This window comes from Rattus norvegicus, chromosome 16 (assembly GCF_036323735.1).
Source record: "Rattus norvegicus strain BN/NHsdMcwi chromosome 16, GRCr8, whole genome shotgun sequence".
Taxonomy (NCBI): Eukaryota; Metazoa; Chordata; class Mammalia; order Rodentia; family Muridae; genus Rattus; species Rattus norvegicus.
Window position 1 is genome coordinate 10913986 of NC_086034.1, and position 14214 is coordinate 10928199.

Genomic DNA, 14214 nt, shown 5'->3' on the forward strand with positions numbered 1-14214 from the left:
CATGAGCTTGGGACATTTCCCACGTGTACTTAAGCAGAGGTAAATAATTTCTTTTCTCTGTGGGTTTTTTGTTTTTTGTTTGTTTTTTTGTTTTTTGTTTTTTGTTTTTTGTTTTTTTTTTTGGTGTTGTTTCAGTAACCAGAGGCATTTCAGATGTGTCATACAACTGCTGCCTGACACTATGCCTAGGGAGATGTGAACAAATGTTAACTCTCTAGTTGACAACAGAAAAAGTGCATATACCACCAGTGCTTGACTTGGTGAACCAATGTGTTTGAAGTTACAGGAATATGGGGGAGGTGTTGCTTATAGGAGCATAAATGATTCAAAAGACAGGTACAGTGGGAATTTTGGTTTCTTTAAAAATGGGGAAATGTCATATGAATGTGTTTTCTTTTAATCTCAGGAGTGAGGTATGAGCTGCTTCAGATTGTCCACAGCAACTGACCATGATTTGCCTTATATACTTGGAAGTCTACAAATTCATATAAGATAGTCACTTAGATAAATGCACACATGTCTATGTGCTGTCTGTCTACTGACACCTCCTCTTGGTTCTGTTTCTCAGTAAGCCTAATTCAATAGATTCACATGTAAGACAATATGGAAGTCATGCTGGGTCTAAAAGGGCGTGTATTATAGCAAGATTGTACCTTCCATATCTATACAGAGGGGTGAGAGGAATGGGGAGGCAAAGTTGGAGGAACTGTTTCCTCTGGTCCCAGGAATTTGAAGGGTAACTGGTTAAATGATCAGACTGACAATTGACTTGTTTGGAAAAAGACTTGGGGATAGTGAGGAGATATGAAAATCTGATTTCGAGCAGGACGGAAGATGCAGAAGACAGAGAAGGATTGAGAAAAATTGTCTTTGTTGTTGCACCTGCTTGGACATCTGTATACTAAACAAACTTGGTCACCTTCTTATGTAGTTTTGTACTCAGGAAGTGGAGCTCAGGTAATGAGAGCTTCTGAAGAGAGCAGACGTCTGCTTTTATAAAGTCAACGATTACCAGTCTTAAAGAGGCCTGGAATTGCTATGAGGAATTTTGACCAGTTCACTATTTACATTCTCTAGAAATTCTTCATCTTTTTCAGATGTGTAAACACACCTCATCTCCCTTTTAATGTTTTGGCAAATTAACATTTTTGAGACAATTATCGACTTCCACAAGGTTGTGGGAAATAATGCAGATTCCCTATACTCTTCCTCCACTTTCCTCCAATGCTGTTACCTTGCAATATTATACCAAAATACCAGAAGCTGGGTGCGGCAGCCTGCCCTTTCTTGACCTTGAGCAACACTAATTTGTTGAGCTGAGGAATGTTTCTAGTAAGAGATTTGTGGGATCTGTGCTAGTTTATCCTAAATGTTTAGTAAAATTCACCAGTGAAGATTTCTGACCAGCATTTTTCGGGAAGCTGATGCCTAAATAATGAATCCAAATTTAGCAATAGTTGTTAAGCCATTGATCTTCACATCGGACTGACTGTGATTTGTGTGTTGAGAGCTTTACTGACCCAACTCATGTGAGTTGTCTAAAGTGTGTATTTGAGTTGATGGCACCATTTTTTTTAAAAAAATTTATTTATTTATTTATTTATTTATCTATCATACACACACACGTACACACACATACACACACACACACACACACACACACACACACACACACAGTAGCTATTAGCTGTCTTCAGACACACCAGAAGAAGGTATAAGAGCCCATTACGGATGGTTGTAAGCCACCATGTGTTTGCTGGGATTTGAACTCAGAACCTCTGGAAGAACAGTCAGTGCTCTCTCTCCAGCCTGATGGCACCATTTCTTTATTGTCCTCATGTGTCAGCAGTGCCTGGAGTTTGTCATCAAACTTGTTCTTAATGTTGGAAATCTCTTTTTTTTTTTCTATTTTTCTTGGTCAACATTTCTAGAGGTTAGTCAATTTTACTGATATCTCAAAGAACTGGATTTTTATTCCGTTGATTTTTTTTATTGCTTTTGTATCAAATTATATTGGTTGTTACCCTTATCTTTTCCTTCCTGTTTCTTGCTTTGAATCTGACACTTCCTGTGAGTCTTGGGATGAATTCGTGTTATAATTTCTCCCTCCCTAAAGTGCCCCAGTTAGCTTTATTTTTTTCCTTAAGTACTGCTTTAGCTAAACTCTTTGGACTTTTATTTTCTAATTCAATAACTTTAAGATTTTTCTATAGAGAATTTGTCTCTGATGTATGGGTAATTTGAAATGTATTTAGTTTTGAAGAGTTTGGAGATTTTTCTTGCTAAATTTCTAAGATGGATTTTTCAGTTTGATTTTCACTAGCATCAAAGAATACTCTTTTTGATTAACATTCTTTGGAGTATATTTAGGCTAAATGTATGGCCCAGCATCTGATCTACCTTCATGTATGTTTTGTGTTCACTTTGTATATATTTTGCAGTTGTTGGGTGATGTGTTAATGAATATTAATTAAATCTTGTGATTGATGATGCCGTTCAGCTTTCTAAACCCTTCTTGATTGTGGCTAGCTGTGCTATTGATGTTTGGGGAAGTAGAGACTTCGATTGTAACTGTGGATTTATCTATTTCCACTTATAGATGTGTCAGCTTTTGCTATTGTACAGAGCTACATGTTTCTGTTGTTTAATGTGTAGACTCTCGTTTAAGATCACCACATCTTCGTAGGTTGACCCTGTCTGCATTATACAAGATTATGTCTGTTAGCAATTTTATTTACTATAAACTATACTTTATCTGTTATTGATATTGGTGTCCTCATTTTCCCTTAATGCTCACATAGTGTGTTTTATTTTTCACTTTGGACATGACTATATAATACTTTACATTTCACATTAAATATTTCTTTCACCTACATTCTGACAGATGTTAACTTTCTGGTAAATTCTTGTAACATAGCCATTATGTTAAAAAGCTATGAGTGGGCAAGTAAGAATATGCTGGAAACCAATAGAAGAATGGAGGGAGGGAAGAAAGAAGAAGGAAGGAAGAAAGGGAAACAGGTACCTGTTTAACTTCTTTTCTTCAGCCATCAAGCATAATTTAAACTTAAGGGGAAGAAAAAGCTAGTATGTCGACCTGTTTGGTTTGCTTGCTTGCTATAACTTTCCTGCCTGATGTTCCAATATTCTTCCTTTTTTTTGATTTGGTCCACATTAGAACTTCCTTTACTTGGTATTTAAAGTAGGTCTAGTGATAAATCCCTTTTTGTTGTTTTTGTTTTTAGTGTTACTCTCTTGAGTTCCTCTCATTTTCCTGGATACTATTTTTGCTGGGTATAGAACTTCGGGGTGAGGTTTCTGCTCTTTCAGCACTGGGGAGTTTTTTGTTTGTTTGTTTGTTTGCTTGCTTGTTTTTTGGCTTCCAAAGTTTCTAATAAGAACATTTCTGTATTCAAATTGTTTCTCTTTCAAACATAAGGTGTTACTTTCATATCTTTGAAGATAACATCTATCCCTCCAGTTTCCTACTATTAGACGATGGTGTGTGTATTCTGGTGTTTTGTCTGGTTCAGGTTTTGCTTACCAGCCTACATCTATAATTTTATAAATTTTGTGGTATTTTCAAAGTTTTCATCCAATATTTCTTTGAGAATCTTTCTAATATCATCTTTGTTTACTTGTTATGATATTCTGCTAGCATGAATGCTAGATGCCTTTTGTATTTTCCATTAATGTTTGAAGCCGTATTAATTTCTAAAGTCTATTTTATTTTTTTATTCAGGGTTGTCTAATTTCTATTGTTCTATATTTATTCTCACAGATTATTTTCCTCTGAGCACTCCAATGTGCTATAGATACTATGCATAGCTGCATTTTACTTTTCATCTATATTATTATATTTTTAGGCTGCATGTTTCTATTTGGCTACAATTTATACCTTTTTTCTTTCCTTCTTTCTTTCTCTCTCTCTCTCTCTCTCTCTTTCTTTCTTTCTTTCTTTCTTTCTTTCTTTCTTTCTTTTTGTGGAGACTTTCCTCTCAAGATTTTCTGTCTTGTTTTATTTTTACTTTCTGAGATATGACTTGCTGTAAATGCTACACTGGCCTCAAAGCTTGCCGTTTCTTACTTCAGCCTCCTGAGCAACTGGAATTAAAGTCTGTATGCACCATCATGCCCAGCCTCCTTCCTTTCTGTCTTCTGTTTTTCTTTCTTCCAATCCTGACTTTTTTTCTTATTTTCTCTACTTTTAAGCATTTTTTAGTCGTTTTCTGAAAGCTTGTTAAAATAACGCCTGTACTATGTCTTTCTCAGATACTTTTAATTTCTTCCATCTCAATACATGCATCTAATGGGTATCCTAGCTCATATAGATCTTTATTAACCTGGTTTGTTTTGTGTAGTTTTTCTGTAGATTGGACACATGTGGTATTGTGAAGTGAGACTCTATCTCCTTAAATCGTCTGTTATATTTGAAAGATTACACTTACTGAAACTACTCTGGCTCAAAAAAAACAAAAAAACAAAGCAGCAGCAACAACAACAACAACAACAACAACAACAACAACAACAAATGGTGCTTCCTGGTCCTTGTAATCTGAAGGTCGAAGTTCAGATTCTCAACTTGGCTTCCTTTGGCTTTCCAGGGTGGGAGAATATTCATTATTTCTGGGTAGAAATATAAGTTTTGTGTCTGTTCTTGACCTCATTGACATCAGGATGACAGTCCAGACTAGTGCAAGCACTCTAATACCCCAATAGTGATTAAGCAACATTGACCTTTGCTAGCACCTCAGGTTAGAGAAACATTCCATTATTTCTTAAACTCAGCTTCCTACTTGTCTTTTTTTTAGTGCGAATGTGTAGAGGCCATGGTTCTTCCTCGATAGTTTGCTATGGTTTTTGTATGACATTCTATCTATCTAGGCTGGGTTTCCTGACACTTAGGCTATAAGGAGCATCTTTTGTAGATACCTTTTTAAAAATCTGAACTTATTGATATTTCCAGTACCATCTTCTTCAATATCTTCAATTCCAAGTGTGCATGCATGCGTGTGTGTGTGTGTGTGTGTGTGTGTGTGTGTTTAAAGAAAATAAGGAGTGTATTGCCATGTTGTTCTTCATATCTAAGGTCCTAGCCAGTCTCTTCTGTCTGATATTAAAGCGTGTTCCATTTGTTCCTTAGTGTTCAAAGATGTTAACTGAATAAGAAAAAGTGTATTATTTTATATTTCTGAAAGTAAGAGTTCTTGCTCACTTTATTTCATTCCATAGCCACATTATAGAAAAACAAAGATAACAGAATCAACTCTATAAGAATTCTTTCACTTCCATTTGCAAATCTGTGAATGACCAGTATCAACCCCAAATCTTTCCCCTTTTCTTGCCTATAACAATAATGATAGTTTCTCTCCTGAGAACTTAGGTCACACTTCAGTCTGGATCCTATCATCCTTCTACTTTTTTTTTCCAGCAACATTAAAATTCACAGCATCAATACCTCCATTCTCGCATATATGGATTCTCCTGTTAACTAGATTTTTCTATTAGCTTTTAATTGTGTTCAAGCCCTTTCTATTACGCATGAGTCCAATTCAGGGTCCAAATTCCCTCTAGCTCTTACTGTCTCCTCTTTCATTAAAATTCTTTGAAGAAAACATTCTGATTCACCATTTTAATTTATTTCTCAGCCATTCCAATGTAGCTTTGGTCCTGATAATCTCACTTCTAAGTGGTTCACTGAGTAGAGGTCTTTCCAAAAGGCTTTATTCCTGAACTTGAGGGAGCTCTGATGACCACTTTCTCCTATTCAAAGCATCTTTGCTGCTGGCTTCCATATGATGACACACACTTCCGTTCCTCATACTCTCTCTTGATATGTCTTCTTTTGGCTGAGTGCTTTTCCTTCATGTTCAACCATCCATAGACCCAATTCTCTGTTCATCCAACTGGGTAGTCTCCCTGTCACCACAGCTTCAGTTCACCCTCTGAACGTGATCAGCACACACATTGATACGCTGCCTCCCCTCTCCTCAGACTTCCAGTGCATATCTCCTATTGGAAAGTCTCAGCAAACCAGTTTTCCAGAATCGAAACCAAAGTCTTCCTCACAGTTTCCCAGTGCTGTTCTTAATCACACATCACCTTCTTCTGCTCTCTGAGTTTTCATGCTCCTATAGAAGCAACAAACATCTGCAGAAATTTGATACAATGTCCTTCACTTATTTTCATTTACACCACACCCCTGTGCCTTGTTGGTCCTACTTTCTACATGATTTACCAATCTAGTCACAGCCTTCAGACTTCCTCCTCTTATATTAACCCAAGAAATGTCACTCCAATTATGGCATATATATGACCAGAGTTGCCCAAACATTCCCCAACTTCTATTTTTACTTAAACTAGTTGGTGGTCATGCTGCAGCCAGAGTGATATTGTTTTTAAAATTCAGGTTTGACTATCTGCCTCTCTTGTTGTCTCTCTGTCCTCTGTATTCCTATCTATCTTATACTTAGCTTTTGAAGCTGTCTTAGCATCTTAACACTGCTTCTTTAATAACAGAGACATACCATTTAGGCTCCGTGTGGCCCACTTTCCTCCCAATTGCAGTCTCATTTTGTACAATTTCATATAAATTTCTGCTTTAAACACACTAGCTTTTCAGTGACAATTATATTTCATAATGTCTCCATTCCAGGGAATTTGACTACAGAATTCTACATAAGGTTAAATTTTTTTAGCTTCTATCCTTATACGTTTCTTAACTCAATTGTCTTTTCCTGATGTGTGTGCGATATTTTGCCTAGCTGATTCTGAGTTTATTCATGTCCATGCCTCTCCATGAGATGCTAACAGCTATGAGGACAAGGTCTATAATCGATTATATCTCCTTCTACCCTCTATGTATGACAGAATCATTGTTTTCAGCTGGGACATCTATGATGTCCCTGGAATGTGTCACTACAGCTGTAATAATTTTTCTTATGTGGGTGGGATTTCATATAAATATTTGGGAGAAAATGAGTGAGTTTTTTTCAATAGGAGTTATTTCTTTTCAGCTGCGCATGGATATGCAACAGTGAACTTCTCCACCTGTGCCCAAGTTCCCAAAATAATGACTCTTGAGACTGAATTATTTCTGAATAAATGTCTAGGCCATAAGCTAGGGCCTGTTCCCTGACTAGCTGATAATGTAATTAACCCATTTATTCTATTCTATGAGCGCCACCTGGCTGGTTACCTCTTCTCAGTTTCATTAGTCTATCTCAGTCAGTGATTGGGGGTAAATCTTTCTGCCTTTGACTCGATTTTGTAATCCTCTCTCCCTGCCTGAACTCTCAGCTATTTCCTGCCTAAGCTAATAAGCCAACAGCTTTTTACTAACGGGTGATGCTTCCACACAGCGCACAAGATATTCTCTATACATATATATGGGGGTCATTAATTGTTGTTGAAAAATATAAAAATAAAACGGTAATGTTTGGTCTTTTACCCTGCTAGGTCCTACACCTCAGTGCCCCAGATATCTGCTAGATATCTTGGCGGAAACACAGTCCAGCCACACACTTTCTTACATTCAAACCCTCACATAAAAGAACACACAACACAGTAATCTTAGATCCAATTTTTAAGATATAATTGCCCACTTAAACATACAAAGCCCAGTACCATCTATCCCTTGCACCTTTTATTTGCCAGGTCTCCAGCTTCTCCTTCTCCCACAATGACTCCTCGCTTCTCCCCTCTCTCCATCTTTTCTTTACCCACTCTCCCAACTATATCAACTCTTCTATGGTTTAGTTTCTCCTTCTCCCACAACGACTCCTAGCTTCTCCCCTCTCTCCATCTCCTATCTCCTCTAACTCTTCTCAGTTCCCCATCGTGTCTCTAAACTCTCCCTCTCCCACCTATCTTCATTCCTCCTCTCCCAACTCTCTCAACTGTTCCATGCTTTCCCCCCTGCTCCGGTTCTACTGGCTCAACTGTCACCAACTGTCTTCTCTAACCCTATTCTCTGAATCTAGTCCTCCTCTCGCTCCTGACTCCTCCCTCTGCCCAAATCTAGCGCTCTTGCCTTTATTTTACAAATTCAAAGAGAACTCCAAGGCAAACCACAACAATTAATTGATAAAAAACAATGGTAACTTGATTCTTTCCATTTCAAGAAACTCAATCAATGTTAGCTAGCATCATCAGCTAAAACAAAGACAGTCAAAAACCTAGGCTTAGGAAGAGGCAGTAGACTTAATTTTGACATGAAAACTTTCAAACTTAAGTGCAAATATCTAGTGTTTAGTTAAAATCTGGTCTTGAGGACAAAGAATATTAATTTTGATTCATTAGCCTACTTGTTGCCATGGTTTTTTTATTTGAGTTGTTTCTTAATGGTACTTATACTGGAGACTTGATCCTTAGTGCGACAACAGTAAGAAGCCGGGGAGTCTGAATGAGGTGGGTCATAGCGGGTGATCAGTTTAGAAGGGAACAACTGCCTTGGGAAGGGAATAGCCTGATGTCTAGGAGTGAGTTAGTCTTTGCAAGAGTCGATTGTCATAAAGCGAGGTCACGCCACTTGTTTGATCCCTTCTGCATTCAATCAATGCTTTTCCAACTGTTGACTATGTTCATACACAGCCACGATGCTATCATCAGAAACCAAACAAACAGAGTTCATTCTTGGACTTAAAGCCTGTGAAATTCTGAAGGAACAAATAAACATCCTTTTTCTTTATATATGACTCACCCTCAGGTGTAACTAAAAACCAACTAATACAGATAATATTTACATACATATGTAGCCTCAAATCCATTCAGAGAATGAGAATGACTAGAGTAAGGAACAAACACAGTTGTGGGAAGATCTTGAGTGCCTTTCCAAGACTGAGTGCACCTTGGGAAATGAGAAAATGGTCAAAGAGAGGACCCCGAAATCATCCAAAATTAATACTATGTCTCTACAGAACTCAAGGGAAGAGACATTCCTAACCAAAGATGAGAAAATGTACATATAGGAACTTCAAAGATCTGTTAAGTTCAGGAGTCAAGGGAGGGGACTTTCTAGAGCACCATGAAAATTGGTCAGGAATACAGCACAGACCCATTGACTATAAATCTACAGTTATTAAAGGAACTTCTTGACAAGATAGACCTGGGCCTTTTGACTAAGCATACTTGGTCCTGTTGAAAACCAGGATTCTTGAAATCTAGCTAATAGGTGGAGACAGAATGAGGCTACAGGGAGGAGAGCTGAAGTTCATGTTTAATGATTTCAATTTTCTGATGACATAGACCACTTATACATCAACAGAGAAAGAGAGTGAGAATAAGGTGAATGTCCTGGTGGTAGGCTGAAAACTAAAACAGGGCTGGGTGACCTCAATGATGGGGACAGGAAAGATTGCCTGCCCAAACAAGGTAGGGTATTTTGATTGGGGCCGGCGTCTCCAGGCAGACTGACTTCAAATATGTATAGTGATTTCTTTTTTCCATAGCAGCCTTTGCCTTCTCAGGACAGCAGGGAAAAACAGGTAGTTATTCTAATGCAGGCCTGGACATCATCAGAACCAAGACAGAAAAAAAATTAAGGAATCTGGGGACTTGAGGGAATTCGTAAACATGTAGTTAAAATGATTGACAACCCAGCGACAAGGTTGCCAAGGAGAAAGTGAAGCTGGGAGTCAGTTGACAGGCTGGAAAGATCAAGAAGGTAAAAAAGCTTCTCTCTAGATGATGTACTTTAGCTTGGCCTTACCAGGGCTGCTGATGGGAGATAGTCAGGCATCAAGAGGTTAAACTAGAGATTACAAAAAGAGAAGTGAAAATGTGAAACTGATAAAAAAAATAATGTACTTTGATGTGAGACACACCTGTGTGTGAGCCTTGTCTCTTAGTTATGAGCTGTGTGAACTTGGAGCTCAATTACTTAATCTGTAAAGTAGAGATAATAATAGCGCTCGTGTCAAAAGCTTGTGGTGAGACTTAAATGGGATAATGCATGAAAAGCACTTAGCACAGTCTGGCATAGCGTAAGCTCGGCAGGAGTGGGTGGGTATTTATACGCTTACTTTGGGGATGATCATGATATGACCTCAGGGTGTGGCTGCCAGTGAAAGTGGCTGGAAACGTGCAGAGGTACAAGATTTTGGAGTGCAGAAAGCTCGAAACTGAGGCTGGAGGCTGATATGGAGGACCATTCACGTGGCTGCTTTGGTGATTCACATGGTTGTTTTAGTGGATAAAACATAAATGCTCTGTCCTTATTACTGACCTATTTGTTTAACAATTAGGGTAAAGATGCTGATTTTGGTGTGTGCTTCCTTTCATAAAGAAGGTAGCCTTAGGCTCAACCCAAATGGGAATCTTACCACAATTAATGGTCTTTAAGCACCTAAGTTCAGCTTTATCTGAGCATAGTAAATCTCTGTGTGTCACAGTGCGTCATTTGCATAAAAGGCTATCAAGGTTGTAATAATGAAACTTTTTAATTGTCTGGTTTTCCCCATATAAATGGGTTGTTAGTTAGCCAAATGTGCTCGCAATTGTGAGACAAACAGTAGAGGCCAGTAAATAGCTTTTCCTTTTGCTTATTTAAATCATTGGCTTACTTGGAGTCAAGCCGCATTGATTATTGAAAAATCTCTATTCAGTTGATACTCAAGTATGCATTCAGCACAGGATAGGCAGTCAGGGAGGACCCAAGTGAAATTGAAGCTGACGCTCTGTGCGTCCCAGGAGCACTGGATCAGCACATCTCCTGCATAGAAGGTGAGAGACTCTGGCCCTAGCAAAATGGCATTCAGGCTGTCACTATGGTTCCCACTATGACTATACCCGCAGGGTTCCTGGAAATCTATTGAAACCCATGAGCCTGTGTTCTAAGCACAATCTGTAAAAGGCAGGGATGAAAATGCACAGTTCTCACTTTCAGAGAACAAAGGAAGTTAGCCATTATTAATCAGGTACCACTTAGCCAATACTAGCCTAAATTGTCACCGACAGCAAATTGTTTAATTGTTCCTGTCTCAAGGCAAAGAGAATTAGACACCACGAAGTAAATGTTCTGTCTATACTACAAACACAGCTATTAGAGAATCTAAGTGCTGCCGCCCAAGTGTGTGTGTGTGTGTGTGTGTGTGTGTGTGTGTGTGTGTGTGTATACATACGCCTCTCCAGAATTGTTTCAGTGCCGATTAGAATATTTGAACAAAGCACCTAACGGATTACTTATTTTTATCGGAAGAGACAGGCTCTGTGTACTACATCCTAGGCTAGGGTGGGTCTCTAGCAGAAGAGTTTTGGGTGTTTAGCATCTTAGGGTCTGTTGGGGATGGGATGATTCATATCACTGAGCCAGATGGTTTTTTCTGCATCGTAGACACTTCAGTGAAACGATTCTCCAGAAGCTGTAAGAACCTGTAGAGAGGTTGGAGAGGTGGTTCAGGAGCTAAGAACTCACCCTCAGCTTCTACAGAAGACTCGGGGTCATTTCCTAAACTGACATGACTGCTCACAACCATGCATAGATTTTAAGGATTAAACAGTATTCCACTGCGTAAGTGTATTATGTTGCATGTTTAGTCATATACTTGAGAATTTCATAGATGTATGCAATGAGATATGCCTATAGGCCAGTCTTTGGTGCATCTGTTTGGTTAATGATTAATAAGGGTGGGCACAGACCACTGGAGGTGTTGCTGCTCCTGGGCAGGTAGTCCTGAATGGTCTAAGAATGCAGGCTGAGCAAGCCAGTAAGCAGCATTCCTCCATGGCTTCTGGTTCAGTTTCTGCCTTGAGTTCCTGCTGTGACTTTCTTTGTGGATAGACTATGATCTGGAAATGCAAGTGAAAACAACCCTTTCCTCCTCCTTTCCTTTAGTCATGATGCTTTATCACAGCAATACTAAGAAACTCTTGGGCCTCCACCATCAATTTTCCTCCTCCAACTTTTCTCATACCACCCCAAAGGGTGTCCCTTCATGTCTTATCTTACTTCATAGTTTTGTTTTATTTATAACCCACTAAGTCCAATTAGTGCTGCCTCTATTTACATAGCTGTGGGCCATCCATTAGAGCATGGGAAACCTACCAAGGGTGCACCTCAAACCTGAATAATTCTATTTCCTACAACAGTTATCAACTCCTAGTAACACCTCAGTAAGAGGTAGGGTGTAGTAGAGACTCTCTTCTATTTATGTGGAAACTTTGGATGGCTTGATCTTACACCAATCTTGTGCTAGAGAACACAGCCGACATGAGTTCATACTAATACAGACTATGAGTCATGTCATGTTCAGAAGACAACATTTTACCACATTCATCCTCATCCTCCATGGCTTACATCTTAATGCTTCTACTTCTACAACATTCCTTAAGTCTTGGCAAGGGGGTAAGGGTTTCATAAGGATCTTCCATTCAGGGATGAGCACTCAGTCTCTAATTTTCAACACTTTGACCAGATGTGCATCTCTCCATTAACTACTACCCATTACAAAGAGAGGCTTCTCTGGCAAAGACTGAGGACAACCCTAGTCTATGGGTATAAGCAAATTGACAGCATTACCATTGAGCAAAATGCCAATAGTGGATTTTACTCTATGGTCAATGATTTACCTATTCATGGAGTTTGAGTAGGATTCTATGTACCAGACATGAACTTTCTCCCTATAAAGCAGGCCTCAAATCTATGAAAATTTGGTAAGTAACTCCATAACACTTGTTATATTTTGAATATGTGTGTATATACATGTACGCACATACATAAATGCGGTCTATATTTTCTTTACTCACCCATTAATTATATCTTAATGATATGTGTCTGCAGATGCACATGTCTATACAGAGACCAGAGTTTGATGTTTGCTGCCTTTTTTTCCTCTATCATTATCCATCTTACCCTTTTGAGACAGAGTCTCTAACTAAACTGTAGCTTGCCATTTTGTCTAGGCTGGTTGAAAAATAAGTCTCCTGGATCTGCCTGTCTCCATTTCCCACTAGATGGGATTGTCACATGCTGCCGTGTCCAGCTTTTATATGGTGTTACAGATCCAAATTTAGATCTTTGCATTTATGCAACCAATTCTCTACTGACCAAGCCCAGATCTCCATCAGTTATAATCTTAATAAATGGAAAGGGCAATGTTTTAAGAAGATCAAAGAACAAGGTCTATCAATCTCAAATCGAACCAAGATTGACACATAGCAGTGGTCCATCTGTCTTCCTCTCTGACTTAAACAACCTGTAATAAGCTTAGGTGACAGACGAGACATAGTCCCAACACTGAGTCAGAAGGTAGGAGTGTCCTGAGACACCATCCAGAAAAATTTCATTGAGGGAATGCGTAGAGTCAATATGATGCCCTGTCCCCCCAGAAAGAAAAATGAAGTGCAAATGAAGTATGGTTGCATGCAGGAATGGGAATTTCACTTTACCCTGATCCATCCTGAGATTAGGATTCAAAATCCTGACTGTGGTAAATCCTTCATTATGAAATGGCGAATGTCACTTCTTGCTAGTTTTCTGAGAGACTTAGGATGGGTCAGGAGAGAGGACGTGATAAATAAGTGCTTCTGACTCTAGTCAATGCTCTCAGCATCCTTAAATATGAAGAGGGAGGGGATTCCTGTCTTATGTGGTTACCATGAGTTAAAAGAGTAACAAGTCTTCGAGGAAGAGGGACAGAGAACTAAAATCATGATGTATCTGTTCTCTCAGAAGCCACCTGTTCTAGAGCATCTCCTTTAGCACTCATTTGTCATAATTTTATTATTTTCCCTGATTTGAGAAAAAACTTGATTATGGAGAAACTGGGCCCTTTATTCCAAGTTAGACGGCTGCAAAGCCGAGTGCATGTTGGAGGGGGAATGCGTTAAACAAAGCTGAATGAATTACCTTGCCAATGAACCTGTGAAAAATAGAACTGTTGCTGTTTTCTTCTAATTGAAACATTCCCTTCACAAGACTTATAAAATTTGCAGCGTTCAGAAAGCCTGGGAAGTTAAGAGAGGTAGGAGGTAGAAGGTTAGTCTGCCCAAGGTGGAATCGCCTAGGAATTATGCAGAGAGCTCCAGGAGGCAGTTTCTCTAAAGTGTTGCTTATGCACTGATACACTATTTGGTGATGCCGATTTGCTTTTGAGTCACCGACGTTCCTGTGGGTGACTACAATAAATTTGACGGTCCAGCAAACTGTATTTGCATGTACTTGCCCTTTGGTCTCTTATCAATACCCTATTTGGGATGAACAGATATTTGTTCATG